Genomic DNA, 26,929 nt, shown 5'->3' with positions numbered 1-26,929 from the left:
CCGTGAGAAGAGAACTCTGGCCCAGTCTCTCAGGGACATACAAATTTAGCTTCTTAGGTAAAACCCAGGCAGGGTTTGAAGTTTTTATTCAACTGAGGGAGTTGTGGATTCTAGGAATATTGGATAGAGGTCTGTAGTTTCAGTCAATAGTAAATCAATTAATTTAGCCTTCCCAATAACCCCATCCACTCACGCAGGGATAGCGCCTCCGTGCCTGGTGAGAAGTCAAAACAGCTCATGCCACTTACCAATCAGCCCATGGCATTGATTGAGCACCTACTGTGGGCAGCACACCATGCCAGAAACTGCGAGGCAGGGGGTTGGGGGCATGGCAAATAAATGGGTTTCTGGAACTATGAAAAAGGACTCTGCCCAAAGAGCTGCTCAGTGTTCCATAGAGAGAGTTATGTCCAGCAAATGTCTGCTGAGTTCTCGTGCCAACAGAAATAGGCGTCTCAACAGATGAGTGTGTGTGTGTGTGTGTGTGTGTGTGTGTGTTGCTAGAGAATAAAACCGTATAGAGTTTTAATGACTGCCCCCTTGCCTTTGCTGATAGCACTCAGTCAATCTGCCCACAGGGTGTCATTTCCCTGCAGAGGGCTAAGCCTGTCTGCTCTTTCCGCACCCCCTTACAAGTCTATACTTCTTTTTGCCGCTGCAGTGAACGCCGGGTAGTGGGAAGCACTTTGAGTCCTTTTCTGGTCATGGGAGGCTGGGCATAAAAATACATAAATTTTAAGCCATTTTCCACTTCATTTTGTATGGTGGAAGAAAGAATGCAGTCATTGCTTGAGTTATCTGATCTTCCAGCTAGGCACCCCAATTTTGAGGCCGCAGCAGGAACTTCGGGTGTCCCATGGAGGGGACGGATGATAATAAGCTGTCTGGGTCTCAATTTCCTCATCCACAAAATAAACATTGGAACTCCGCCAATAATGCCTTGTGGAGAGGATGCAAAATAGACAAAGAATAGGTACAGTTTGGCAGAAACATACAGAATGTGACTGAGGGAGAGGGACCAGGCATGGGTCTCAAGACAGAAGCACTAGTGAAGCTTGGAGCCAGTGTGTAAACTGGCTCTTAGTGGATGTGTCTTTATGTAGGTGGATATGGAGGGGAAAAGATAGTCCAGTTTGCAGCAGAGGAAGGAAAAATGGCTATAATCCCTTCTCTGGCCTTGATGCAGAGGAACTATTTCAGTGCTCATTGGACCCAGCCAGCCAGTGTGACTTCCTTTAACCAATGGGCCATTCACAGCTTTGATAAGGCAGGGTCTTGAAAGACTCAAGTGATTTTCTTCTTGTCTTCTTGTAGCCTTAAGACCCAAGTCATCCTGTGACAGATCTGTCTTTTGACTCCCTCATTGCCTCAGCCATCCACCAGATGGACAGGTGAGATTACCTGGGCTGGCTAACCAGTCCCTCCCTACACATGGCCAACCCAGAAGCACACCAGAGAGCCGCCAAGATTCCAGCAGGAGAGCCAGCCCAGAATTCCTCTGAAAACCTGCGGCACAAGCAACTGGTGGGTTGCTTGGAGCTGTGGAAAACTGGCATCGTTTGTAATGCAACTAGACCCAACCCCACCGGTTGTGAAAACACAGCCACTTGGGAACAGGACAGTTAGAATGAGCAACTCCCATAGGCAGTGAGTAGAAGGCTGGGCTTTTCTGTGTCCATTGTGTGGAACTGGGTGATCTCATGCCCTCCCGTCACTTCTGCAGCTCATATACCCCGCAGCCTCTTCCTCTGTCCCTCTCTCCCTCTCTGCTTTGTTTGTTTTCCAGACATTCTCAAACTTGATATGTATCCTCCATCTCTACCTGACAAATGCTAAGATCATGGGCAAAGTCCACCAAACCCAACTGAGGTCTCTGTTCTCTCTTTTTATTCATCGTGTTTCCAAGAAACACAAAAAGGAGACTTCCTATGCTCGATGTTGCAACTGCTTGAATACGAGAGAGGGTTAGCTGCTGAGGACCAGGCCCGGGAACAGAGGAGCAGATAATTAACCCATCCTCCTGCCCACCCTGGCTTCCAACAAAAGGACCTGTACAAATCGACCCAACAAAATTAACAGTACTAATCTTCGGGCCTTTCCTTAATACCAGCTCTCCCAGCTAGCACCTAGCGGGGCCTGTTAAGCCATCACTCTCCCCCTCTCAACCCCCAGCCTGTCCCCACTCTCCTTTTCTCTCTTTCTGAGTTGTTACCACACAAGCATCACATAAGGAATCAAACAGGGACAGGTCCTATTGTTCACCAAAGAGGCAAGAAAAAAAAATAATCAAAAAAGCAGGGGACTTTAAAAAGACCAGAATTATTTCTCAAATAGAATGGGAAAAATCTAACATGCCTTATCACTACTGAGAACAAGCACTGTGCAAACGCCCAGGCCTCTGACTGGCATGCCGGTTGTTTTGAATAGACGCATGACATTGTCAAAGAACCTGCCATTGTGTTGCTGAAAGGCACTTGCAACGTTGCATAAAAATCAGGCGTTCGTGTCACCCTCAGACTAGTCAAAGCTGCTGTTTTTTCTTTCTTTCTTTCTTTCTTTCTTTCTTTTCGAAAGAAGAAAGGAGGAAAATAAGAAATGTTCCCAGAATAAGACCTTCAAAGGCAGATAAGCATTCCTTCTGAAAGACATCGGAAACCGGGCATCCAAGCAAAGCCACCAACTAAAGAGGTATTCGGTTTGGAAGAGCTGTTGATGGGACAGTGGGGAGGTACATGACTGGCGTGGGGCTGAGTCATGACGTTTCTCTGCGACTGAATGCTTCCCAAACCTTCTGGGTTCCTCTGCTCCTCTTGCTGTGGTGTCTTCTCCAGGTTACTACCTCTGCAGGAGATTGTGGAATTTGCATGTGGGGTTCTCTCCCACAGTCCTGAAGAGTCAGTCCCCTCTTGCAGCTCACTTCTCAGGGAAGAGCTGAAGTTTTAGATTCTTGAGTCTCCAGAGGGACACGGACTCAGCTCCAGTTCCAAGACCCCCTGGTGGGAATGGAAATACTCTGACTAGCTCAGGCTAATACTCCTCCATCCTTTTCCAGATGGCAAAGACCAGGTCTTCCCAGCATGCCTAGTGTGGAGACTGCAAGGAAAGGATTTGATTGTCCGCCATACAGAATACACAGGTTCTCTTTGTTGAACTGGAGAGGCCAGAATTTGGCAAAGTCATCTAAGAGGGGCGAGAGGTGTCTTGCCCCTTGGCTACGTGGTGAGCTGGCTTTTCCAATTTGTGCAGGAGAGGCTGAGATCCAGGAGGCTGTAGGAAAGCTAAGAGTATTCCAAACCATGTTTGAAATTTATGCCTGGCTCTTACAGCCCCAGATCCAACCTTAAGGAGACTGGAAATTTTAACTCTAATATTGATTTCACTTCCTGGGTGCCCTGGAGGAAGAGGGTCAACTGGGAAACCAGTCCCACAGGGCAGGCTGGTTGATGGATACTGGTTACTTGCAGGCTCTGATTAGATCAGTTGCTGTTAGATTTGTGACAAATGGCCATTAGCCTGTGTCTGCTGTTCTCAGAGAGGTGACAATCTTTTGGGGCTGTCCCTTGGTATGCTGACTTCCCATCGGAATGGGTTGGGTGGGGGGGCAATTACTGCGGATTGCCTGGACAGGCCTCGGAGCTGTTCCCCGACCAGTCTCGTGCTCTTGGGCTAGCCACTTAGTCTCAGCTTCCTCACAGGTAAAATTTACTTTGTTTTATTTATTTATTAATGCCCCACTTGTTCCAGAACGGATTTAAGGTGGCTTATCTGTAAAATGAAAGGATTAGAGTAGATGATCCCCTTTAGGGCGTCTTCCCGGCTCCAGGATGCTCTGACTGTCTCACCTTCCACTTGACTTTGCCGAGTCTGCAGTTCAATTCCAAGCTCAAAGGATGCCAGCTGCCCCTCAAGTGTGAGTGAGTCACAGCCACTGAGGGAGTGAGGGATTGACGAGGGAGATGTGTGCTTTGTGCTGTGGTAACATTTTATGCTTAGAGCTTCGTATTGGCAAAACAAGTCACAGGTATTAATGAATTTCATACGAACACTTTTAAGAGTTTATATATTGGAGCAATTTCCAACCAGTCCCCTGCAGCTAATAATTCTCTTTTAAATACCCAGCAAAGTAATATAGCCCCTTACCAATTCTCAGTCCTGTGGAGTCTTTTATGACCTCTCCACAGCTCTGCCTATCACTCACAGAGCAGAGAAGCTCAAGGGCTGAAGAGTCAATTTGAGGTACTTTAGTCTAAGAGAGACACTGACAAACTGGAGTTTGCCTGAAGAGTGTCATCAGTGGAAGAAAGATCTGGAAAGAGTGCCTTATGGGGAGCAATCGGTGAAGCTGGGATGTTTAGTTCAGGGCGGGGAGAGTTCACATTTGGCATCTTGAAGAGGCCTTGCGAGGCTACGGAGGCCCTGTCAGAACTATCCATCTGTGGCATGGGTATCTTGGAAGGTGAGGAACCACAAGATCCAGCAAGCCTTTTCAAGGCTGCTGGGGAGGAATGGCTGCCCTGTTTGGTTCAATTGTTGAGCATCTGGAAGGAAACAGAATCTGCTGTGGTGGTGATGTGATGGGAGACACAGAAGCAGACAGCTCTTCCCACTAGGTTCTACTGATTATTAAAAAAAAAAAAACCAATATGGGTGTTCCTGATAAAGATGCAGGGACAATCTTTGTATGAAAGTACAGGTCATTGCTAAAGTCAACCAGAGTCAGTTCTCCAAAAACCAGCAGGATTTCCTTCTGTGTTCTTCTCTGCTAGGCATTTCCTTTGCCTGTCTTCTTCCCAGAGCCCATCTGCCTCTATCTCTCCTATTCTCATAGTTAAAATCAAAGTAATGGACACATCACAGGGCTGACTTCCTCTACCCCGATCTTCATTTTCCAAGAAGATACATCAGTGGACCCAATCTGTATCTGTTACTCGTGTACTCTCTACCAACAAGCAGGGTCTCTGGAAGACACTGCAATAGCCTGGGGATCGGATATAAATCAAAACAATTTCTAGGTAGGGATAAAGATTGGAAAATAAAGGGTCCAGGATACAGGCCTAGTTCTTGATCTTCAAGAATGGAAGATCTCCAGGGGGAGCAGTGGACTCCAGTATCAAAGGAGGCATTCAGGGTCCAGCGACGAATGGCCTTTGCTTTTTGTTTGTTGCTGTGTTGGCTTGTTTTTATTTTGATTTTAGCTATGCTGCTGTTATTGGTAGACATGGTAATAAAGTTTGTTTGATTTCAAAAACAATAAATACATTCTTACAAAAATAATCAACAATCTTCTCTCCAACAATGTTACTAGGTGGTGAACATTATAAAATTACATAGGTATAGTATGTTGTTTGTGTAAGGCGTATGCAAAACAATAATATATGGTCTTATATAGGGTATTTACATAGTATAGATTTACAAGCAAAGCCTCACCTCCTGGTAGATGCCTCCTCCCCTACACTTCTGAGGCTTCTAGTCTTTTCTATCACATCTTCAGCCCCTGAGTAAAACTGGTCCTTGTTTATCAAACCATCCTTACTTTAGTGATATTTTCATACTTCATCTACTAATTACAGCAGATAATGTGATAAAATAAATACTGTATTTGTGGGCTCCATATTTTGGATTATTTTCTATATTTAAGATGACTAAGCTTGTTTCCTAAGGGATCTCTATACTTTAAAATTTTTTCTAGTGATATTTCAAGTCTTGAGATCTACTTTTCTTTTGTCTTTTTAAAGACAGCATCTTTTTATGTTACCTAGGACAGCCCAAAAACGTACTATGTGTGAACTCAGAATTCTCCTCTCTCAGCCTCCCTAATACTAGGACTCAAGAGTATGCTCCACACTGGTACTGTCACCTGGCTAAGCACAGTGACTGAGGCTGTGCTTTATTGACTTAAAATCTGTTTTTGCATAAATAGATTCTTATGCTTATACTTTTGAGTTTTTACATCTTTTATCTTCAAGTTCACTGTGTCTTTGTGTATGTGCATGTTGGCAATTGCATGTGTGTATGTACATGTATGTGAGTGTGCATGTTTGTGAGAGTGGATGAGTGTGCATGTTTGTGCACATGTGTATGTGTATGTATGTGTGTGCATGTGTAAGCATATATGTGTAGTACTGGATACTAAAATCAGAGATTTTAATAGGCAAGTTCTGTACCACAGAACTCTGTCTTCAGCCCTAAATTCAAATATTTGAAAACATTGTTTATTCCATTCATTAATGTCTTTTGGGAAATGTTTTAATGTAATAAAAGTATATGTGCATGTATATATATATATATATAATGTAGAATACTTACAATATTAAATTACTAACCTCAGAGAGCTGTGTCACATCTTGTGTATATACATGTATATGTGCATTGTGTAGTTCTTCCAGATCACACGTTTATAAATATTTCTTTCATCAAACATTTCTTGGGACCTGCAGAGATGGCTTAGTGCTTAACAGCACTGACTGCTTTTCCAAAAGACCTTGGTTCAAGTCCCAGTATCCACAGGTGACTTATAACTATCAATAACTCCAGTCCCAGGGAGTCCACTGTCCTCTTCTGGCCTCCTTGGGCACCAGACACTCACACGGTACACAGACTTACATGAAATTAAAAAAGTAAATCATTTCTGAAATCCCCTTGCTCTATTCTTTCTCCTGGGTTTGGAGTGATGGTTACAGGGAGGCTGAGACTATGCGTTTGTGATTCTATTGGCCACTGGAATGTGTTCTGTGAATTTCCTGTCCCTGACCTCTGCCACTGCTTGTCAGACTGGCTTCTTGATTTGCTGGCTGTCTCCACATGTCCTCAGTCACAATCCACTGTCTGCTATAGATCTTCCAAATATTGCCTCCGAGTCTGCTGTTGCCTTTTGAACTCTGCTCATATCATCTCTGTGACTACATTTTTGTAGTTATATTTATCAATCTTTTAACTCTATGCCAAGGGTCAGCATTCTTTCTGTAGATGACCAGATAGTAAATACTTCTGGCTTTGCAAGTAATGCAGTCTGTGTGACTGAGTATTCGATGCCACTGTTGTAGCATAAAAGCAGTCACAGACCATATGAAAGCAAATAGATGGGCTGTGTCCCAATAAAACTTTGTGGGTTTTTTAGACGAAAAGAGATGGCACTGCAGATTTAACCCACAAGCAGTAGTTAGCCAGCTCAGCTCTATGTATTTTAGTTTATTTTAAAGGCCCTCCCTAGCCTGAGGCCATAAACTATTCTTTAGTCCCTTCCAAAAATTACATATATTTTCATACATAGGCTTATAAGCTCTTAGGATTGATTTTCATGACTGATAGCGGGTATGGAATCTACTTTTTCCTCAATGAATAGTCAATTGTTTCTCTCTAATTTATTGTTCCACTGATAGGAACTGTCACCTTTATTTGTTGGCCCCAGTACTTACTATGGGCCTAGCCAATATATAGATTTATTTGTAGACTGGCATTCCGGTTTCTCAGCTTTCTGCATGTGGCTATCACAGAATTTTACTGTTTACTATAAACAGTAATATATATATATATATGGATATACTAAATAGTAAAATTGTGTGATACATATATATGCATATACACACAAGCATATTTATATATTTTGAGAGCAATAGCCTATGTGATGGAACATACCTGCAATCCTAGCACTTATGAGACAGAGGCAGGGAGTTCAAGACCATACTGGGCCACACAGTAAGTTAGAGGGGAGCATGGGTTACATGAGACACTATCCCCGAAACCTGACATACTGATAGTATTTTTTGATATCCAGGGTTTTGCCAACCACTGATCTACATATTCAGTTCTTGGTAATTCTATTTTCAATATGGATTTCACAATTGCCTTCTTAAATTCTATGAAAAAATCTTATTGGGATTTTAACCATGAGTACATTTAAGAATTATCAATTCATTTGCAAAGAACTGACATCTTGGCAACATTTGATTGTGTCTGCCAGGATCCTAGCAAATGTCTCCGTTTATGTGGGAACCCTCTTGGTACTCAAGAAGCTGTAGAATCCTTAGGAGAAAGGGAATTGGTTGCTCTGTTTTGTCTGTCTTGACTGACAGATTAACTTTGCACTGGCCTCAAACTTTCCTTCCTGTTTTCTAGAATCTTCTGGAAAATCAGTGACACGTTGATGTGTGAGAAAGGATTTTGTGGTACTAGGGAACACTCTGAAGCCAAGAAACAGTTTCCTTTAGTACCTGTGATTCCTGACTCCTTTGGAATCTTCTAAGAACTCAATATAAATTTCTTTTTGTGTGGAGGGAACCACACTAGGCACTTGAGAGGATACAACTATGCATACATTGCCATACAAGCTAAACATGGGACTTGAAGAACTTTGAACAAAGATTTGACTAGTGGACTCTTGAGCTTGCATTAGCAACTAGGGCACAGAGAGAATGGCTTAGTCTTTGGGAACAAGTGTCTAGTAGGGGATTAGGTGCCCAGGGTGGGTGTCTTGAGCATGTAGCCATCCTCTAAAAGAAGTGCCCAGGTTAGGCAGCAGGATGGCTTAATGGATAAAAATGCTTGCCACTAAGCTGGATGACTGAGTTCAGTTTCAGGGACCCATATGGTAGAACCAACTTCCATCAGTTGTCCTTGGACTGCCACTCAAACCCCCTTCCCCACATGCAGCCCAACCCCCATGATAAACAATCAAATACACAAATGGAATAAAAAAAGGTTCCTGCAGAACTATAGACTCCCAGAACAAAAGACTAGGCCACCCTCAGACTTGCTAAGGATTTCTGGTGAGGGTGATGACTGGGCTGAGCCTGGATGATGGAGTAGGATGAAGCCCTGTGAAGCAGAAGGGCACTCCAGGGAGATGAGCAGTGTACATAAAAACAGTGGAAAGTGAAGCCTCCTGCTGCGTGTAGCAAAGGAGTTATACGCTGTTTAGCCTAACTATAGAGTATGATGCTGGGGGAAAGAGGCAGGAGATGGGGCTCTGGGGAGAAGCAGACATCACAGAGTGAGTACCTTATGCAGTTTTACACAGTCTGAACTTTCATTACCCTGAAAACATCAGGAGTAACTGAGTCTTTCTTAGAGCTGGAGCCTCACTTTGTGAGAGATGTTTATTAAATAACTTAGAAAATGAGAATGGAGGGCGGATTTAATGGGCATAAGATGAAAAGCAAAGAGAGTGTGAAGGATGGCATTCCACAGGTCAATTTAAAGATGAGGTTGCTCTAGAGAAGGGAAGAGTGTCAGAGTCTCCTTCCCAGCCAATCCCGTGGGATGGTGTTGGAGACCTGGGTCCAGCTGGTAGTTGACCTGGGTTCCACTTCGTATTGGAAGAATGTCTTTGCTGCTCAACTCTCAGCTTCCCATCTCTGAACGATAAAGTACCTACTTTATGAATGTAAGGAGGTTAGACCAAATAGCATTGGTGAGGAAATGCTAGCAAGGGTGAAGTCATATCCGTAGTCTAAGGAATTCGCGTTTGGCTCCACTTTAAAAGAACAGGAAAAATGAAATCAAAGTGGTTGCCTTTGTCCTAGAGGGAAAGGTTTTGGCAGACCTGTGTGACAGGAGGGGTTGGAGGTGGAGGTAGGCATAGAGGGCTCCTTTTGGAGGGCCCAGTAACTGTCTCTGTAGAATTTTTCCTACAGGTTTTGGGACAGCGGCTTTAATTTGGTGTTGTAGATAGAATCAATTCTGTACAATGCTCTAAACCAGTGATTCTCAACCTGTGGGTCACAAATCCCTTTTGGGAGTCTAATAACCCTTTCACAGAGGTCACATATCAGATATCCTGAGCATCAGATATTTACATTATGATTCCTAACAGTGGTGTCTTAGTTTCTATTGCTATGAAGAGACACCGTGTCCATGGCAGCTCTAACAAAGGAAAACATTTAATTGGGGTTGGCTTACATTTTCAGAGGTGTAGTCTATTATTGTCATGGCAGGAAACATGGCAGCATGCAGGCAGACATGATGCTGGAGAGGTAGCTGAGAGTTCTACATCTTGATCTGCAGGCAGCAGAAGAAGACTGTGTGCCATACTGGGCATAGCTTGAGCATATGAGACCTCAAAGCTCTCACCCAGTTACACACTTCCTCCAACAAGGTTACACTTATTCCAACAAGGCCACACCTCCTAATAGTGCCACTCCCTATTGGCCAAGCATTTGAACATAAGAGTCTATGGAGGCCATACCTATTCAAAACACCACAAGAAGCAAAATTACAGTTATGAAGTAGCAATGAAATCATTTTGTGGTTGGGGAAATCACCACAACATGAGGAACTATATTAAAGGGTCGCAGCATTAGTGATGGCAAGAACCATTGCTCTTGACACTCATGGACTTGGACTTGCAAGAGAAAAATGGTCATCCTCTTACTTACCCTGGACCATGGCTGATGAGAAGAGTCAGGACCACATGCCAGTCAAGGACACTTGGGAAAATATGAAATCCATTGCAGAAAACCTGTACCTGGGTCTCAACCATGAAACAAGTGTTTGCTATGTCACCTTGAACATTCAGAATTGTTCTGTATGAGATTTTCCTCCCCCTGTAAAAAGAGAATAATAAATAACAATAGGCTCAGAGTTGACAGCAAATTGGTCCTAAGACTTCCTATGGATACCCATATCCTAGGATGCTAGAATCTGTTACACAAAATGGTACAGTATTTACAGATAACCTGTGCACACCCTCCCACATTTGTTACAGCAACTCTGCGTTCTTTATGATGCCAATACAATATAAATACCAAGCACACAGCAGTTCCATTGTATTTAAGGGTGATGACAAGAAAAACATCAGCACGTGTTCAGTACAGGGGCATCCTCCCCCTAAATGTTTCCTATCTGTGGCTATTTGAATCCATGGATGCAAAAGCCACAGATGCAGAAGGCTTGCTGGATATCTGGCTTCACATAGCTGTAAAATTCAAGGGAGTTGCAAGGGATAGAAACACCATTAGCTATCAAATGATGTTTAAATGTTGGTTAAGACTTGACTAAGTGAAAGTGAGGCCCTGGGGCAAGGCTGGGTATCCAGAAGGTACTACACACCACAACCCAGCAAGCTTCAAGTCCAGAGAAGGGCGCAATTGCTGCAGCATGTAATTTTCTGCCTGCAAAGCTCATATTGTCTACATAATTGAATGAGAAGAAAGAGATAAGGCTTTGGACCTAGAGTCCAGGCTAGAATGGATGTTTGGAAGAGGGGAGAGGGAGCCTGACAACAGGGGCATGCTCCTCACTTCACGTGGGTCCCCTAAGGAGTCAAAAGTCAGGGGTGGATGCTCACTCTTCTTTGCTCCTTTGCTGGGATAAGAAGCCAGGCTTCTACAGTCTGAGGATTCTTGTCCAGCTCACCACCATCAATCCCTGTATCAGCTCACTGAACCAGGAGTCAGGTCTTGGTGTGACCCAGAGGAGGGATAACTAAGGGGCTGGGCTCACTGGGCACTGTCCTGATTTAACACTGAGGAAAGCTACATTCTGGGCTCATCAGAACGGTTGATCTCCCTAGTTTGGGAAGAGGAAGAACCATAAATCTAGGAATACCAACAATCCCTCCTGAGATCCAACCAAAAAACATTCTCTGAAAACAAGAGGCAGCCGCTTGCCCAGTGAGGCTGAGGAGGAACACATGGCCCCTAGCACTAATGGAACAGCATGGAAAGGGAGAGAAGGATGCAAATGGGGAAGGTGGGAGAGGAAACTGCCTCCCATCTCTCTGCCCCAGCATGTACAGGTTGCCTCAATGGTCTCTGTGAGCAGCCTTTCCCAGCAGCCCACTTCCCAGTGCCAGCCTCCCATCCTTCTCTCCCCCCTGCCAACCCCTAACCTCCCTTCCACTCCACTGCAGCCCTGGAGAAGTCAGGACAGGGACTCAGGAACCAACAACATTCCAGCGGCAAGCCAAAGGCATGGCTGAGACTAGCTGCTTCATGCCATTTCCAGATCACTAACAAATCCAACTGCAAGACAAACAGGCAGCCACACCTGGGAGAGAGAGAGAGAGAGAGAGAGAGAGAGAGAGAGAGAGAGAGAGAGAGAGAGAGAGAGAGAGAGAGAGAGAGAGAGAGAGAGAGAGAGAGACCCTGGAAGCCAGAGGAGAGGCAGGCAGGGAGAAGAGGGGAGAGATACAGCGAGAAAGACAAAGTGAGAGAGAGAGAAAAAAAATCCTACAAGGCGCAGCCAAGCCAATGGCCCAGAATCTCTCCCACTTCTATGGAATCAGAAACACTTATTAATAGCCAGCAAAAGGCAAAGAGGAAGTGTCTCATTGTCTGCTGCTGTCATTCCTCACTCTGACGAGCACTTAAAATGTCAAGACCCCTTTCAGCAGCTATGCACAAGCAATCAGGCCCTCTCATCGGTCACCGGGATTTTGCAGCCACCGCAGCTCAGTCCCCATGACTCCTCTCCACACTGTGTTTGGAGACAAGGCATGTTCAGGCACACAAAACAAGCTATGTCTTAGGAAGGACTCTGCTGAAGGGCCCAGGGAAGCAGGGGAGGGATGGGGCGATGGCCGGGGTGGGGATGTCACCGGCAAGGTCATTGCACAGGGATGTTCGCTGGGCTGAGAGCCTGGGCGTTTCAGAGGCTGTGGGATGAGGGTTTACCTTGAGTGAGAGGGAAGGTAGGAGCTGTCAGCTAACCAGGAAGGAGATTCCATGTGTAACTTTTAGACAACAAAGGATTGCTTTCTGGAGGTGGGCGTTCCAGTTGATCATTGCCTCTTGAGAGCAAAATAAAGCAGAATGGCCTGGAACTGCAGCAGGTGGGATTTAGGTGGGAAAGAAGGAGGGACCTCCTGGTGGATAGAAATAGCTGCAAAGCTGAGATGAGCTGGAAAAAAATCACTTTCGTTGAGGATATTCACCTGTTTTTATGTCACCTGCCACCTAATGTGTTTGAGTGACATCTTGGAAGAGGGAAGCGTGAGGGTCCAGAGTGGGGAATGGTTGACCTTAAGGTTTCCTCCAGCACATGGCATCTCTTACTGCGTGAGTGGTCTACATCTAAAGGAAACAAATGCCACAGTCTGGAGCCAAAACCAAGAAAAATGCATTGCCCTGGGGCTCTGGAGTCTGGACATCCCAAGGTGATTGGAGCACAGGGAAGGTGGCACCTGCATCACACCCCTCCCGAGTTGCCACTGACATTCCTGCAATCTTTGACATCCACTGACTCTGGCCTGATTGGCCTCAATTGTCTCATGACCTTCACCTTCTCGTGTCCTTTCTGTGTTCACTCCTCCCCGCACCCTGCACCCCAACTCACACATGCACACACCTTTTGGCAATACTGAGGATTGAACTCAGGGCCTTATACATGCTAGGCAGGTGCTGTGACACTGAGCTAAAGCCCCTGCCCCAGGGTCCTCCCTTTGAATAAAACACTCCAGGATGACCTCATCTGAATTAATTACCTCTATACAGACCCCATTTCTTTTTGTAACTTGCTTTTTATTTATCCTTTGTGTCCTTCGCATCGCATCTCCCCTCTATGTCTCCAGATCTCACCCACCTCCCACCCCAAATAGGTAAATAAAAATAAAATTTAAAAGAAGAAAGGAGTTGGGGAAGGAAGAAAGGGAGACTCTCATCTCATCGTGGAAGCTGCAGTGTGACACAATGAGTCACAAAGTAAACCCAAAGGGTCATCCGTCTGGTTGGAGCCCCTGGTCTCTGGTCCCTCACTGGGACTCTTCCTGGACATCCTGTTGCTGCCTGTGTCCCGGAGATCCTACATCCCTGGGTCCATTGGACCAGACCTGTTCCCCAGGCCTGTGCTCCAGCAGATCACAGATGGGGTGGATATTGGGGTGGGTCAACACATAACCCTGGCTCTGGGCCTGGGTAGTTGCACGGCTGGTCAGCCCGCCGGCTCTCCCCTGTCTCTGCCACCAGGATGATCTCTTCAGCATTGTCCTGGGTAGCTCACCCCTTGCTTCGATGAGCAAGAGGCAGAGCCAGTTCTCCTGCTTTCAAGTCCTCAGGGTTGGTTCCCCACGCCTACGCCTTCAGGGCTGGCTCTACCATTGCCCAAGGCCTGGTTTAGGAGCCACTCTCCCAAGTGCTACAGCAGATGAGGGCCAGGGCTAGCTCTCCAGCTCTTAGGACCTCAAGGATAGCTCTCCAGCTGCTAGGGTGTTGATGGGGACGGCATCTCCCCCTCAAGCTACCACAGGATGGATGAGTAATGAGGACAGCTCTTTCATGTTCCCTACTTCAGGTCTGGCTTACCCACACCTCTGTCAACAGGGTCAAATCTACTGTGATGCCCAGGAGAGGTGTGGGGTCCATCTTCCCAAGTGCTGCAGCTGGAGGGTCAGCTCCCTCGTCTGTCTCGGGTGGTAAGAGACAAAGGATGGGGGAGGACATATCTCCCCCACCCATACTGTTGCATGACACAATAGTAGTGGGGACAGCTCTCCCATGTTCACAACTTCAGGGCTGGACCACCCACACCTCCACTAACAGGGTTGGCTCTACTGTGCTGCCCAAGAGAGGTACAGCTGGTGGGGGTGTGGCAAGGGCAGCTCTCCTGCTCTTATGACCTCAGGCAGGGCTGGCTCTCCCATCTGCCTCAGGCATTGATGGGCAGAGGAGGGGAGTGGAGAGGGCATCTGTTTCCCACCCATGTCACCAAAGGGCAGATGACGGGTGAGGTTAGGATAGACCCTATTTCTAATTTTAGTGACACAATTCAAACCATAATTCTTAGCAATCAGAAGGAATGAGATTATAAAGAGGATGTCCTAGAAAACCTATTAGTCCTTGTGTCCCTGGCCATACCAAACCACACCCTTATTTGTTTCCATTGAAGGACTTGACCTGTTCCTTAAATCGAAAAAATTTCTAGAGTTCCTGTTTTAGTCCCTTGCAACCACTGCAGGGACTCACAACGGAAAGGATCCTGTGACCACTAGCCACCAAAGTACCCGCTCTTCAGGAAAATTCTCAGAAGGCACACACCTGCTGCTTTCCACTGTAGGCTTCTGGCAAGCCCTGCTGACCTTGCGGATCCATGCACACAGAGGGGGTGTCGTCTACTTGTTTTGCCTTCTGCTGACCTGACTCTGACCCAGGGAATCTGGTTCATGTTCAAAGAAAAAAAATCACCCTGTTGTTCAACATTTTCCATAATGTCAATCCAATTCAATTAGTTAATAGAATCATGAAATGTCAGGCTAGATGGGTAGAGATAACTGGAACTTGCCCCTCATTTATTTTTTAAATAAGAAAGCTGAACTGAGAACAGAAAAGCACACAGCCAATACTCTGTATAGGAACACTTGGGTTTGGAGACTCTGGGCTTGGAAGTCTCAACTAGATAAGCTTTAATTCATTGAATGCCTGCTACGTAACGAGGGCCCTGTGGAGGTTTCAATGAGAATGCCCCCATAGGCTCATTTACTTGATTCCCAGTGCTGGGTTGTTTAGGAAGGATTAGGAGGCATGGTGTTACTGGAGTAGGTTTGTCACTAGGGGTAGGCTTTGTAGTTTCAAAAGCCCACACCAGGCCCCCCCCTCTCTCTCTGTCTCTCTCTCTGTCTCTGTCTCTCTCTCTCTCACACACACACACACACACACATTCTCTCTCTCTGTCTCTCTGTCTCTGTCTGTCTCTCTGTCTGTCTCTCTGTCTGTCTCTCTCTCTGTCTCTCTCTCACACACACATTCTCTCTCTGTCTCTCCGTCTCTGTCTCTGTCTCTGTCTCTGTCTCTCTGTCTCTCCATCTCTGTCTCTCCATCTCTCTCTCTCCCCTTTGGATCCGGATGGATGTAAGCTCTCAACCACTTCTCCAGCACCATGCCTGCTTCCTACTGCCACACTCCTTGCAATGTTGCTCCTTGCCGTGACGATCATGGACTAACACTCTGAAAATGTAAGCCAGCCCCAACTCTGCCTTCACAGCAATAGAAAAGTAACTAAGACAGGCCCTCTCCACAAGGCACTGTCTAGGAAGAACAATGTTGGACAGAGTGAGAAAGATTCATCTTATCACGAGGAAGCTAACTACCTGGGGAGAGAAGCCATGGACCACTGATGCTCATGACCACAGTGGAAGATGTCAGTGTGAGCCCTCTCTATTCTATGCTACCCTGAACCTAAAACTGGGTACCAGGATAGCGTGGACTAGAAAAAGTACAAAGGACCACCCATGACTTCCAGCTCAGTGTACCCTGTCTTTGTCCAAGCCCAAACCCTGGGAGCAAGGGAAGACACACCTCACCCAGCCTTCCAGCCCTCTCAGGCAATCCCCACTCCTTTCGGCCTCCTCCTCACCCAGGCACAAATCAGAGAGGGGGGCTAAAAGGAGAAAATTTAGATTGCATGAAGAACTGCCCAAGGAAACCAGGGACTGGACCCTACTTCCTGAGGTTCCCTCTTTCTACCTCATTACCCCCAGCCTGGGCAGTGAGCTCAGCTGTCATGAAATCAGTGGCAACACTCTCTGTGTGGCCTTATTCCCATTAACCCTGGCAGTTGGGTAACCATAGCTGGGCCAGGAGCTCACACTAAAGACAAGCATGGGGTGGAGGGGGGCTCCACTGAGCTCTGCAGCTTGCCAGGAGCCTCCTGATCTAGAGTAACACCCCACCTCTGCCCAGAGGCACCTGGATTTCTGGAGGGAACCCACTCAGAGTGTAGAGTGGGTTGAGATCTCACCTTCTGAGCTAAGCGGGAAGGAAGCTTGGGGTGGATAGAATGAGGTTTGAGCTTCAGAAAGGGGTGTCACAGGGATGGGGATTTAAAAATAAACAGAAGCCAGCAGCGTCTTTTTAGCCATAGCCATGGTAACGGACACTGCTGGAATCATAGCCTGTGCGGGGACCGTTCCCGAGGCTCCAGAAATGTATGCAGGGTTACATCATTTTCCATTCCTCTTTGTTGGTGTCACTGTTGTTGTCTGAAATTCTCCAGGGCTGTGAACACAGCAAGCTCAAACACAGGGGAACACCATGCAAATGAGCCCCTGCATCCTCGGCCTCACATCCCGGTGCCTCTCTCCCAGAGTTCCCCCTGAACATGTGCTCTGGGGTTGCAGATGCACACTGGGGAATGTGCACACACCAACAAAGACACGCCCTGGGATGCCCATATGTTCGCACAAACAGAAACACAAATGTATGTTTATCTATACTGAAGAATACCTACTCTGTAGAAAGCCAGAGGGAGACTTGACCTTGGTGTCTTGGTGCCCCATACATGTTTTTGTGAGTTCACGTGCTCACAGAATCACCCGATAGTAACGCATTGGCAGACTTGTTCACGGCAAGTCTCTGACTATGTGTTTCGTGGAGGTCTTCACACCTGAGATCACACATAGACTTGGAAGTACACTTGTGTATCTAAGTGTATTCGGTTGATGCTTGAGCATACGTGTGATGTCAACATCTGCACTCTCCAGGGTGTGCAATTGACCTGAGCAGATGCATGCTCACCCATGTCCTCTTCTGGCTGTGCAAGGTATCCTCGTAGCTGAGACTATAGGCTCATGTGGTCCAACTCAAGAACTCTGATGCCAAACAGCAAAGACACATTGGATAGAGATAGCCTCTCCCTGATGCTTTTCACACACACACACACACACACACACGCACACACATACATGTGCACATGCATGCGCACACGCACATGCTCTCTTCATTTCAACCCCAGTCAAGCACCCTAAGTCAAGGACTTTTCTGCATCTCTTGCAAAATAGGGAGAAGGAAAATTGACCCAGTCTGGAGGCCTTGGATTCCTCAGCAGGCGACATGGAGCAGAAATGGACTACTAGAGCCAGTGGGTTTTTTAAAAATTGCATGACTCTCCCAAGGAGGCAGGAAAATCAAAGCCTCGTCATTGAAAATCCCTACACAGCAGAAGCAGAAATCAACAGAGCTCCCAGAAAAGGCTGCCGCTCCCCCACTTCGCCCTCCCTCCCCAGAAGAAAAGACAAACAGAAAACAAATCAAAAAACAAATCTAGACTGAAAGGCACAATTGTCGAATGAATAGCTCTGGGCTTTCCTCTCACCCCGGGACACATGTTCCCTGACCACAGGACAAGAATGAGAAGAGATTCCTGCTGGCAGTGGGCAGAGGGACAGCCTGAATCAAGCTAATATCTGACAGCTTCTCGTTCCCAGGGCATGGGGTGAAGAAAAAATCACAGGATTTGGAGGTAGGCAAATTTATTTGGGACCAAGGTCTCTGATTCAGTAGGTGTGTGACCTTGAACAAGGGCCTTAGCCTCTGAACCTCAAGTTGCTCACCTGATAAACAAGGATAAATGCAAGGGCCTCTATATCTGAGCTTGGTCATAAGGATAGATTGGGATACAATAGTGAACAGTGTACAGGCTCTAATCTACATCTGGCAAAAAGCCAAAAGAAAGAGTTCTGGATTCTGGAAGAAGGTGGGGTCTCCAGACTTTGGGCTTTGGTTACTGCCCCCTTCCCACATGCCTGATGGTAGGGGGTCTCTCCCAACAGACCACAACTCCTTCCTGGTGATACTGAAGGCATCCTGTCTCCTGTTCCTACCTCCGTGAATGACTAGCTTTTTAGCGTTCACCTCCTCTGGACTGGCTCCACAGTTAGTGCAATGGGATATCCGTGGCCTAAGCCCCTGGTGCTGTGTGCTGTAACTGGTTGGGGAGAGCACACTGGAAACTAGTAAAATGTCCCTGTCTTAGTCATCTAGGCTCACTAACAGAACACCCGGGCGCGGGGGTGCTCAATGGAAATGTATTCTCCAGAGCTTGCAAGTCTAAGATTTAGGTGTCAGAAGAGCTGATTCCCAGTGAGCAGCCTCCTCCTGGGGTGTAAAAAGCTGCTTTCTCCCTCTGTCTACATATCATGTTCCTCTGTATATGAACAAAGAGATAGTTCCTAGTGTCCTTCATTGTAAGGCCACAAGTCCTATTGGGTTAAGGCCCAGCCTGACAGCACGCTTGATCTTCATTTCTCCTTTTTCCCAGCACAGTCACACTTGCTGGGTTAGGGCCTCAACACTGGAACACAATTCCGCCCCTACCTGTCCTTACCCCTCGTGCTGTCCCCCATGAAGGCCTACAAGGCATAAGTAAGGGTTGCAGTGGAGCAAGAGGTGCATTCAGCCTAGATCCCTGGCTTAAGTACTCCCAGAGCAAAAATGACAGAAAACAAGGTCTGGGGTCTACACTTCATTCTATTACAAGTGGAAAGCCCAGTGTGCAGATGACAACCAAGGCCAACTTCTGGATCACACACAGAGGAGCCCTTGGGCATCCACACACACCATACTATAGCAGACAAGACCTAAAACCCCAGGAGGTACCCATAAACACTCCCTCTTGTCTGTTTGATTAACAGTTGCATTTCTTTCAGATGACAACTGTTCTGGGGCCCATCTGTGCCCTCAAACAAAACACCGCCACACACACACACACATACACACACACACACACACACACACTACTCAGATACATATGTGTGACCATGTAAACACCCACTCACATGTGCAAAACCCATTGATTTTGTTATATATGTTCATAGTATCTGGCACTCAATTTTGAAAAGCATACATAAATTGTTTATTGCTTTCTTGGTCAGCTTTCTCCTACATTTTAGGATGTAGGCTCCATATAATGGCAGGGATTTGTTCATCTGGCTCAGAAAGTTAACTTTAGCATAGACACTGAAACTGTGTACAAGGATGGCCAGTGTGCTTATTTGCCTGGGTCTGCATGGTTTTCTAGGACACCAGACAGATTTGTATAGTAAGAATAACCTTAGCAAATGGAGATGCTGGTTCCTTTAGCCTAGAACGTGATGCTTATAAATAACTGACTCACAATTGCAATTGTTGCAGTAAATAGGGAGCAGGGACAGGGAAGATCAGGCAATGACCAAAGTGACAAGAGTGGTGATAGGAAGTACCTTTGAGACTTTATAAAAACAAGGCTGGATTCAGGTGAGACAAAGATGCTGAGAATAGCTACAACCATCTCTCCACCACTGGGAGCTGCATTAAAATATTGGAGCATGCTATGGCTTCTAAGGGTAATAATAGGAGGAGCCAGAGCATTTGAGGGTTTAGGTACCAGTTTCTGAGGCTGCTTCATGGAAGGACAAGTTGTTCTTCAAATTCCCTCTTACAGACAAAGCCCAGGATTGGGTGACTTGTGAACTGAACCTCTGTTTCCTTTCTCTACATAAATATAATAATAATAGTATTACAAGGTACTTTAGAAAGGAAACATAAATCACTTTAGTTAGCCAACCTAATCTGGCAACTAATTTTCTTTATGTATATTCTCTTTTAGTCCTTGATTTTAGTATTACATAATGCTAATCAGAATAAATATATAAGGAATGTACCATTTCTCAAACTGTAGATTGTGTAGGGACCATTTTTCTTTTACATTATTACATAGCCTCAGGGGTTATTCTCATCAATGGTGACACCATAGGCTGTGACTCAGTTTACTGTCATTGATATTCAAGTGGCTTTTAGTTTTACACTAATAAAAATAATCCTGCAGTGAGTATTTGCACACACATGTCTCTTTTCTTTCATTTGTTGCAGTATTTCTTTAGAATAAATTCCTAGAATTTAGATTACTGATTCTAAGCATAGAAAGATATTGAATGACACATCCACCCTTTCTAATATATTTATTTATAAAATACCTACTGTGTGCTGAAACTGCCAGACCTTAAGGACATAAAGCTATTAAGACCAGTCTCTCTCTTCAAGAGATTCACAGTCTAGTAGGGACAAAGATATGCAAATGGTATGGTCTGTAAACACTCCAATCACTCTAGAGACTATACCATAGTGGTCCTCAATTCTGAACCAAGAAAGAGGGGCATACTAAGCCAGTCATTATAGAATAGGGCTTGTCCTGAGAATTTTAGGAAATGTCAGCCTGGTGAAAAAAGAGAGAAAAGAAAACCCAAGTCAGACAAAATAGCTCTAAATCAGATGGCAGAACACACAGCATATTCCAGGAATTTCTCATGGCTTGATAATGTCAGGGCACAAGTGGCATAGAGAGAGTTTTAGGGAGGTAATGAGGGAAGATGACATCGAGCAGGTGGCTAGAGCAGCCTGCACATTCACCAGAGAACAAAAGAGGACATCAGCCGCCCGTCATTCCTGGGGGTTTTGTTTGCTTATTGCTTGTTGTTTTGTTTCTGTTTTTTTCCTTTCTGCTCCCTTTTGCCCTCATTTTCCCTAAACACAACAACACACCCATCACAAGCGCTAAGGCTGGAGTCGTCTCCCTGCTGGAATTGCCCTCCCTTTGCCTATATGTACCACACTTCCTTCCTTCCTGAGCCTATTCCTGGCCATGCTCTCCACGAAGCTGTCCTGAACTCAGCTGCTGTAGAGCTGAATTATTGAAGGGTTTTGTAGGCATTGGTTTTACTTGTCACCCAGGTTGAATTGTGTGCAGATGAGTCTCTTCTAGGTCCACCCCAACTGTTCACCTCTGATCCATATCACGCATTGTCTTTTGTGGCAGTAGAGAGGCATGGGCACACCAAAGGTCCCAGCCGAGCCCAGCCTGGTGAACGGAAGAGGCTTACTTAGAGGCAGATAGGGGAGCTCAAAGGCAGTCATACCACTAGGAAGTTGACTGAGTTGAAGAGTCCTTGGAGAAGTTTAAGGGTAGTTATGCAAATGTCCCACCCTAGCAAATTGCTTACCTCTCATATTATCACACAGAGCAGCCTCCTGGAGATCTGGTGAAGGCTCCAGAGTCCCATAAACCTCCCTCCATGATGGAATGTTGAGAGACCTGACTGAAGGAGGGCCCAGGTCTCTGGCCTAACTCATTCCAGCTTGTCCCCCTGACTCTGATCTTGTCTCTTTACTCTTTCTTCTTGAAGCACCTTAAATTTCAGGACTCTGTGGGTTGTTTGAACACATCAGTAGTAAACTCAGAGCTACCAGTAAGGTGCTGGTGACACTAAAATAAGGAATGACTCAGCAGGCACTTCCTCTTGGTGTGGTTTCATCCAGATTTGAACTCTCTGCTTCACTGTGCCTGTGTCTTCTGCCCTCCTTGTCTGTCTGTTGTGTGAGTCTTTGTCTCTGCCAGCCTGAAGGCTATCTTGTGAATTTGTCCCTGTACCTGCGCCTGTGCCTGTGTGTCTGTCCCTAACAAAGGGCTTTCCTTTCTCTTCCACTGTAGAGCACAAAGAGCATCACATGGGGAAAGAATGAGAGATTCTTTCAGACTTCCTTAACAGAGTTTTATGAGGGATTAAGTCACTGACTCCAACTGACCCAGATAACAAACAAACAAACAAATGCTATCAAGCAGTATCTGAATGCTGTTTCCAGTATTTATGATGGATATTCATTTTATAAAGCTGTTTTCTGCCTGTTTGCTGTTTCCAGCAAGTGATTATCATAGCACACAAGCATTACTCTGGGTCAGGGGCATGGGAGAGTACATAACTTAAGATTACAGCTATGCATTGGCTTAGGTTGTAAAAGTTGATTACCTAGGAAATCCAAGGCAAGTAAGGTTGGTTGTTCCAAGGTTCTCTTAAAGGCAGGTTAAACAAACAGGCTGAGCCCACTGAGATAGCAGTCTTGAGTCTTATGTGACCCCAAGGTGTTTTATCAACTCAGCTGTGAGGGCCAGCCAAAGATCAGTCCCTTAGAAAATATCTAAGAGGTGTTTTCCACAGTGTCTTATCCATGATACTAAGACTAGACCCAGAATCAGAAAGCTTCCCTCCAGTGAAGACAGACAGCCTTACAGAACCGGAAGTGAGGCAGTGGTCAACCAGACCACACCCAGCCCAGGTGCTTAATTATGCATACCCCTTACCCCTTGCCACGTCCAAAAGATGAATCAAGGGTCACTTGACCCTTATTTGTTTTTCTACCCATGACGGCGACATTAACTAAATCTCCTCCGTTTTCTTTCCATCACTCATTTTGTTAAATGGCAGATTGGATATGAGGGGTCCAAGAGCCTGATGGGGCAGCTGGGACCCGGTATCTTAACCTGAAATCTCTGGTTATATGATCTCACAAAGGTCTCATGCCCAGGGATCGCAGCTGCAATGATTCAAGTCCCTGGTGGTCCAGTCCAACTGGCAGGCAACAGCCACACAGTTCCCAGCACCTTTGCAAAGCCTGAAATTTAAAGGTGACGCCCACTACTGGTGAGTTGATTTAAATAGTATGCGTTCCTGTGATTATGCTGCAATCTGCTAGGAAGGACTCTGTCTCTTTGCTGGGATGCAAAGGGTGCTGTGGAGCTCTGGAGATGCTCAGAAGGACCACTAGCAGCCCTGGCCTACTCACACCTGCTTCCTTTACCTCTCTCATCCCCTAGGAGACTCCTAGACAGCTTCCATCCCACACGTCTACCACTCACCTTCCTTCCTCCATGTAGACTGGAGGAGGGAGGCCAGACCCGCACAGTGTCATGTCTTTCCATCACTGCCTCTCATTCTCATCCCTTATTAAATTCAAGGCTGATTTGGGCTGTGTGAGCTTGCTTGGACCTCCTGCTGTTTGACCAATTCCCTTTCTTTTCTCCCTCTGGTGACTAATAGCTGCTCTTTCCTGCAGAGCCCGGGTCTCCCTCCTCCACCTCTCCCTACTCCCCTGTGCAAAGGCAGCTGAGTCCTGATGCCTTCTAGGCTCTTTAAGCCCCTAGAGGTGAAGGTCTGGGGACAAATCCAAGCTCTTCTATGCCAGATTCCCTGAGGTCTAAGCCTCCTCTCTCTGGTGAAGGATAGCTGTGGGAATAATATCTGGAGTGAGTGGAAGTGTGGGGGTAGGAGGAGCAGACAGGGAAAGGGGCAGAGGAGGCAGGGTCTGGGAAAGGCTAGAGAGCTCAGTTAAGATCACACAGCTGCTAGAACCGGAGAGCAGGAGACCTGAGGCAGAAGACACAAGCGTGAAGAAGAATGTCATGAGGAGAAGCCTGGTGAGATGGGATATCCAAGAACGCAAAATGATCACAAGACGACATGTACCAGCTTGAGAACCTGTAATCCCTGGTCAGTTCAGGAAGAGAAGACCAGATCATGCAGTGCTGGGGTATGTCCAGAGAGGACACCTACCCAGATTGGGACACATAGCCAGGCGCAGGACCAGGCCTTGTGGTGGTTGAGCATGTGCACTCTCACATAGGCCTGGTTGGGGGCTGGTTAGCCATGGAAATTTTTTGTTTTGCTGGGATCCGGTCTTCAGGCTGGGGATTGGGCAGCTGTATTAATGTCATGAATAACCGAGTCGGTGAACTAATTACTCAGCTTGACTTTTCTATCTGAGGGAGTGACATGTAATTCTCTAGGGCCAGCAAGGGGGCAAAACTTAGCTCTCTGGGGCTTGTGACAAAGGGAAAACACACACACACACACACACACACACACACACACACACACACACACACCTTTAGGGTCTCTCTGTCATCTTCCCTCATCACTTTATGTCTTTTCTAACTTCTATCGCGATGTATCCCTTCTGTACCTTTCTTGAGGTAACTGCCTACTAACTAACTTCCTTTTGACTAACTTTAATATTTCCATTACAGCTTATACGCCCCAGCAAAAATCCCTCAAGCAGTATAAAAATTACTGTGTGGTTACAATCTATATTTTAAGTGAATGATTGCAATGAATACAAGTTAAAAAAAAACAACATGTTTTCCATATCCCTTACATGATTAAACATTTTATGTATTACAGGTGAAAAATTATCTCCAAGAACCCACATAAGTTCATGTCCAAGGAACTTGTTATAGATTAACAGAGTGTAAACAAGCAAGGAATTTTTCTCAGCCAGTTCTCTACTGGCAGGCTGTATTTTGCAGTTACAAAGAAAGGATCAATCACTTTATTATTTATCTCAAAAGGTAATCTTATAAAAATCTTAAAAGAATCATAAATCTAAACTTTTATATATGAAAAACAGCCAGTCAGCTCTACTTTAAATCCTCAGGGTACATATCCACTCATCAACAGTTTTTTATATCAGGAAGCTGAAGGCAGAAATGGCTACAAGGAATTAATAATCACCTTTGATCACCAACCCATCCTAGCAAGAAAGGTAAATCAGCCAGCAATAGCCAGGCTACCATTGTTCCTGTTCCCCGACCTCAATGAGTCCCTTGTTCAACTATCAAAAGTCTTTCTAAACCTTAAATTGTTTCCCAAGATTTTCTACCTGAAAACCAATAACAAAAACATCTTAATCTAACCTTACTAACAATTTGCATGTCTGTATTCTTTCTGAGGGTAGTGGTTGAATCATTAATCAGCTGCAGCATTAATGCTTGGGAAAAGTCAATCACTGTTATTGTAAGTACCAGTGACACTGTCCAGCGAGGGATAGAAACCCCTAAGTTTTCATACAACCCATAGATTATGAGGGACATGGTGACCATGAAGGCAACAACTAGAGCCATGCTCAATAACAGCATGAGACCCTCAGGACATGTAGTCCTCAGGGCTGTGCCTCTCCAAGGCACATTCACTCATGGCTTTACAAACCACACAGCCTTGTTCCATGAGTTCCAATGCTGCCTGTTGGTCCCCTCGCACCTCCCCCCAACACAGCTAACTGGAGCTGGCTATTGAGGCAGGTCACCTCGGAGAGGACAGCAACAGTGGTCAGTGGTGACAGACAGATGACTCTCAGACCAGAGGTAGGTGTGTCATACAGCCTCCCAGGGCTCCAGCTGTTGGAACAGATTGCTGAGTATTGAGTTCCTGTCCCAGCCCCATTGTCCTTGAAGCTCTGACTCCAATCCAATGACATGTGACAAAGAAGCATCTTACACGTTCTAAAGCACTCCTGAAGTAAAAGAGATTGTAAACTTTCCAGTCAGGAGCTCATATTGGGGGGGGGGGTACACCTCAGCAACCCACTCAGAGCCGTCTTCAGGATCTCGCTCCCTTCATGTTTTGACCATTCTGGGCTTCCTCCTACCCTCCTCCCCTTATCCTTCCCCTTCTCCTACTCCTCTTCTTGTCCCTTCTCCTCCCTTCATTTCCCCTCCCCTTCCTCTCCCTCCTTTTACTTCCTCCCCTCTATTCCTCTTCCTCCTCTTCCTTCATTCACCCTCCTCCCATTTTAATTACTTTCCAACTGCCATGACAAAACATATCACAACCAAGGCATTAAGAGAAGAAAGAGGTTAACGGGTCTCGAGATTTCTGAGGGTGAGTCCATGACCATCGCGATGGGGAAATGGCTGCGGGCAGGCATGGCACTGGAGCAGTAGCTGAGAGCTTACATCTTGAGGTACCACCATGAGGCAGAGAAAGAGTTAACTAGGAATGGCAAGGGCTTTTGAAACCTCAAAGCCCTCTCCAGTGGCATATCTCCTCCAACAAGGTCACACCTTCTAATCCTTTCAAAACAGTTTCACCAAGTAGGGACCAGACATTCAAATATATGAGTTCATGGGGGCATTCTTAGTCAAACCACCACATTGCCTCCCTCTTTGTTTTGATTCTTACATCCCCTGTGTCTAGTTGGGGTGTTGACTTGGTGTTCCCTTTTCCAGACCAACTCTTATTCTATCTTAGTTTAAAGGCCAATTCTTCCAGGAAGTCCTTCCAGAACAGCCATTCTGAGTCACACAATATAGAATCTTACACTTCTAGGGGAGGGAAAGGAGAAGAAAATGACCTGTGTGTGTGTGTGTGTGTGTGTGTGTGTGTGTGTGTGTGTGTCTGAGGGATGGGGGAAAGAGAAGGGAACAGGGAAGACAGTGTGAGTCCCTTACAATACAATTTATAGCCAGCTCCAGAGCCCTAAGACCGCATGAGAGAACCCTGATTTAGTGTGGGTGCTCTGCCAACTGTCCACAAGCTGCCACTCTCTTCCAGCTCTTGGGGAGAAGGCTCTGGAGTCTGCAGCATTTTCTGGGTCACTGCCTGGCAGTTGGTAACAGCGGCCTACCCTCCCCATGCTTG

General features: G+C 46.0%; 1 long non-coding RNA gene across 3 annotated transcripts in view; it reads right to left on the bottom strand.

Annotated features, from left to right (window-relative positions):
* LOC121133505 overlaps positions 1–26,929 on the bottom strand; it is a 192,072-nt gene that overhangs the window by 37,639 nt on the left and 127,504 nt on the right. For all 3 annotated transcript variants that reach the window (XR_005870366.1, XR_005870364.1, XR_005870365.1), the window contains exon 3: positions 10,374–10,541. This is a non-coding gene — a long non-coding RNA (uncharacterized LOC121133505). The remainder of the gene's footprint in view (positions 1–10,373; positions 10,542–26,929) is intronic.

This window comes from Mesocricetus auratus, unplaced genomic scaffold (assembly GCF_017639785.1).
Source record: "Mesocricetus auratus isolate SY011 unplaced genomic scaffold, BCM_Maur_2.0 Super-Scaffold_100022, whole genome shotgun sequence".
In the NCBI taxonomy this organism is placed as follows: domain Eukaryota; kingdom Metazoa; phylum Chordata; class Mammalia; order Rodentia; family Cricetidae; genus Mesocricetus; species Mesocricetus auratus.
This window is presented reverse-complemented; position numbering and strand designations above follow the sequence as displayed.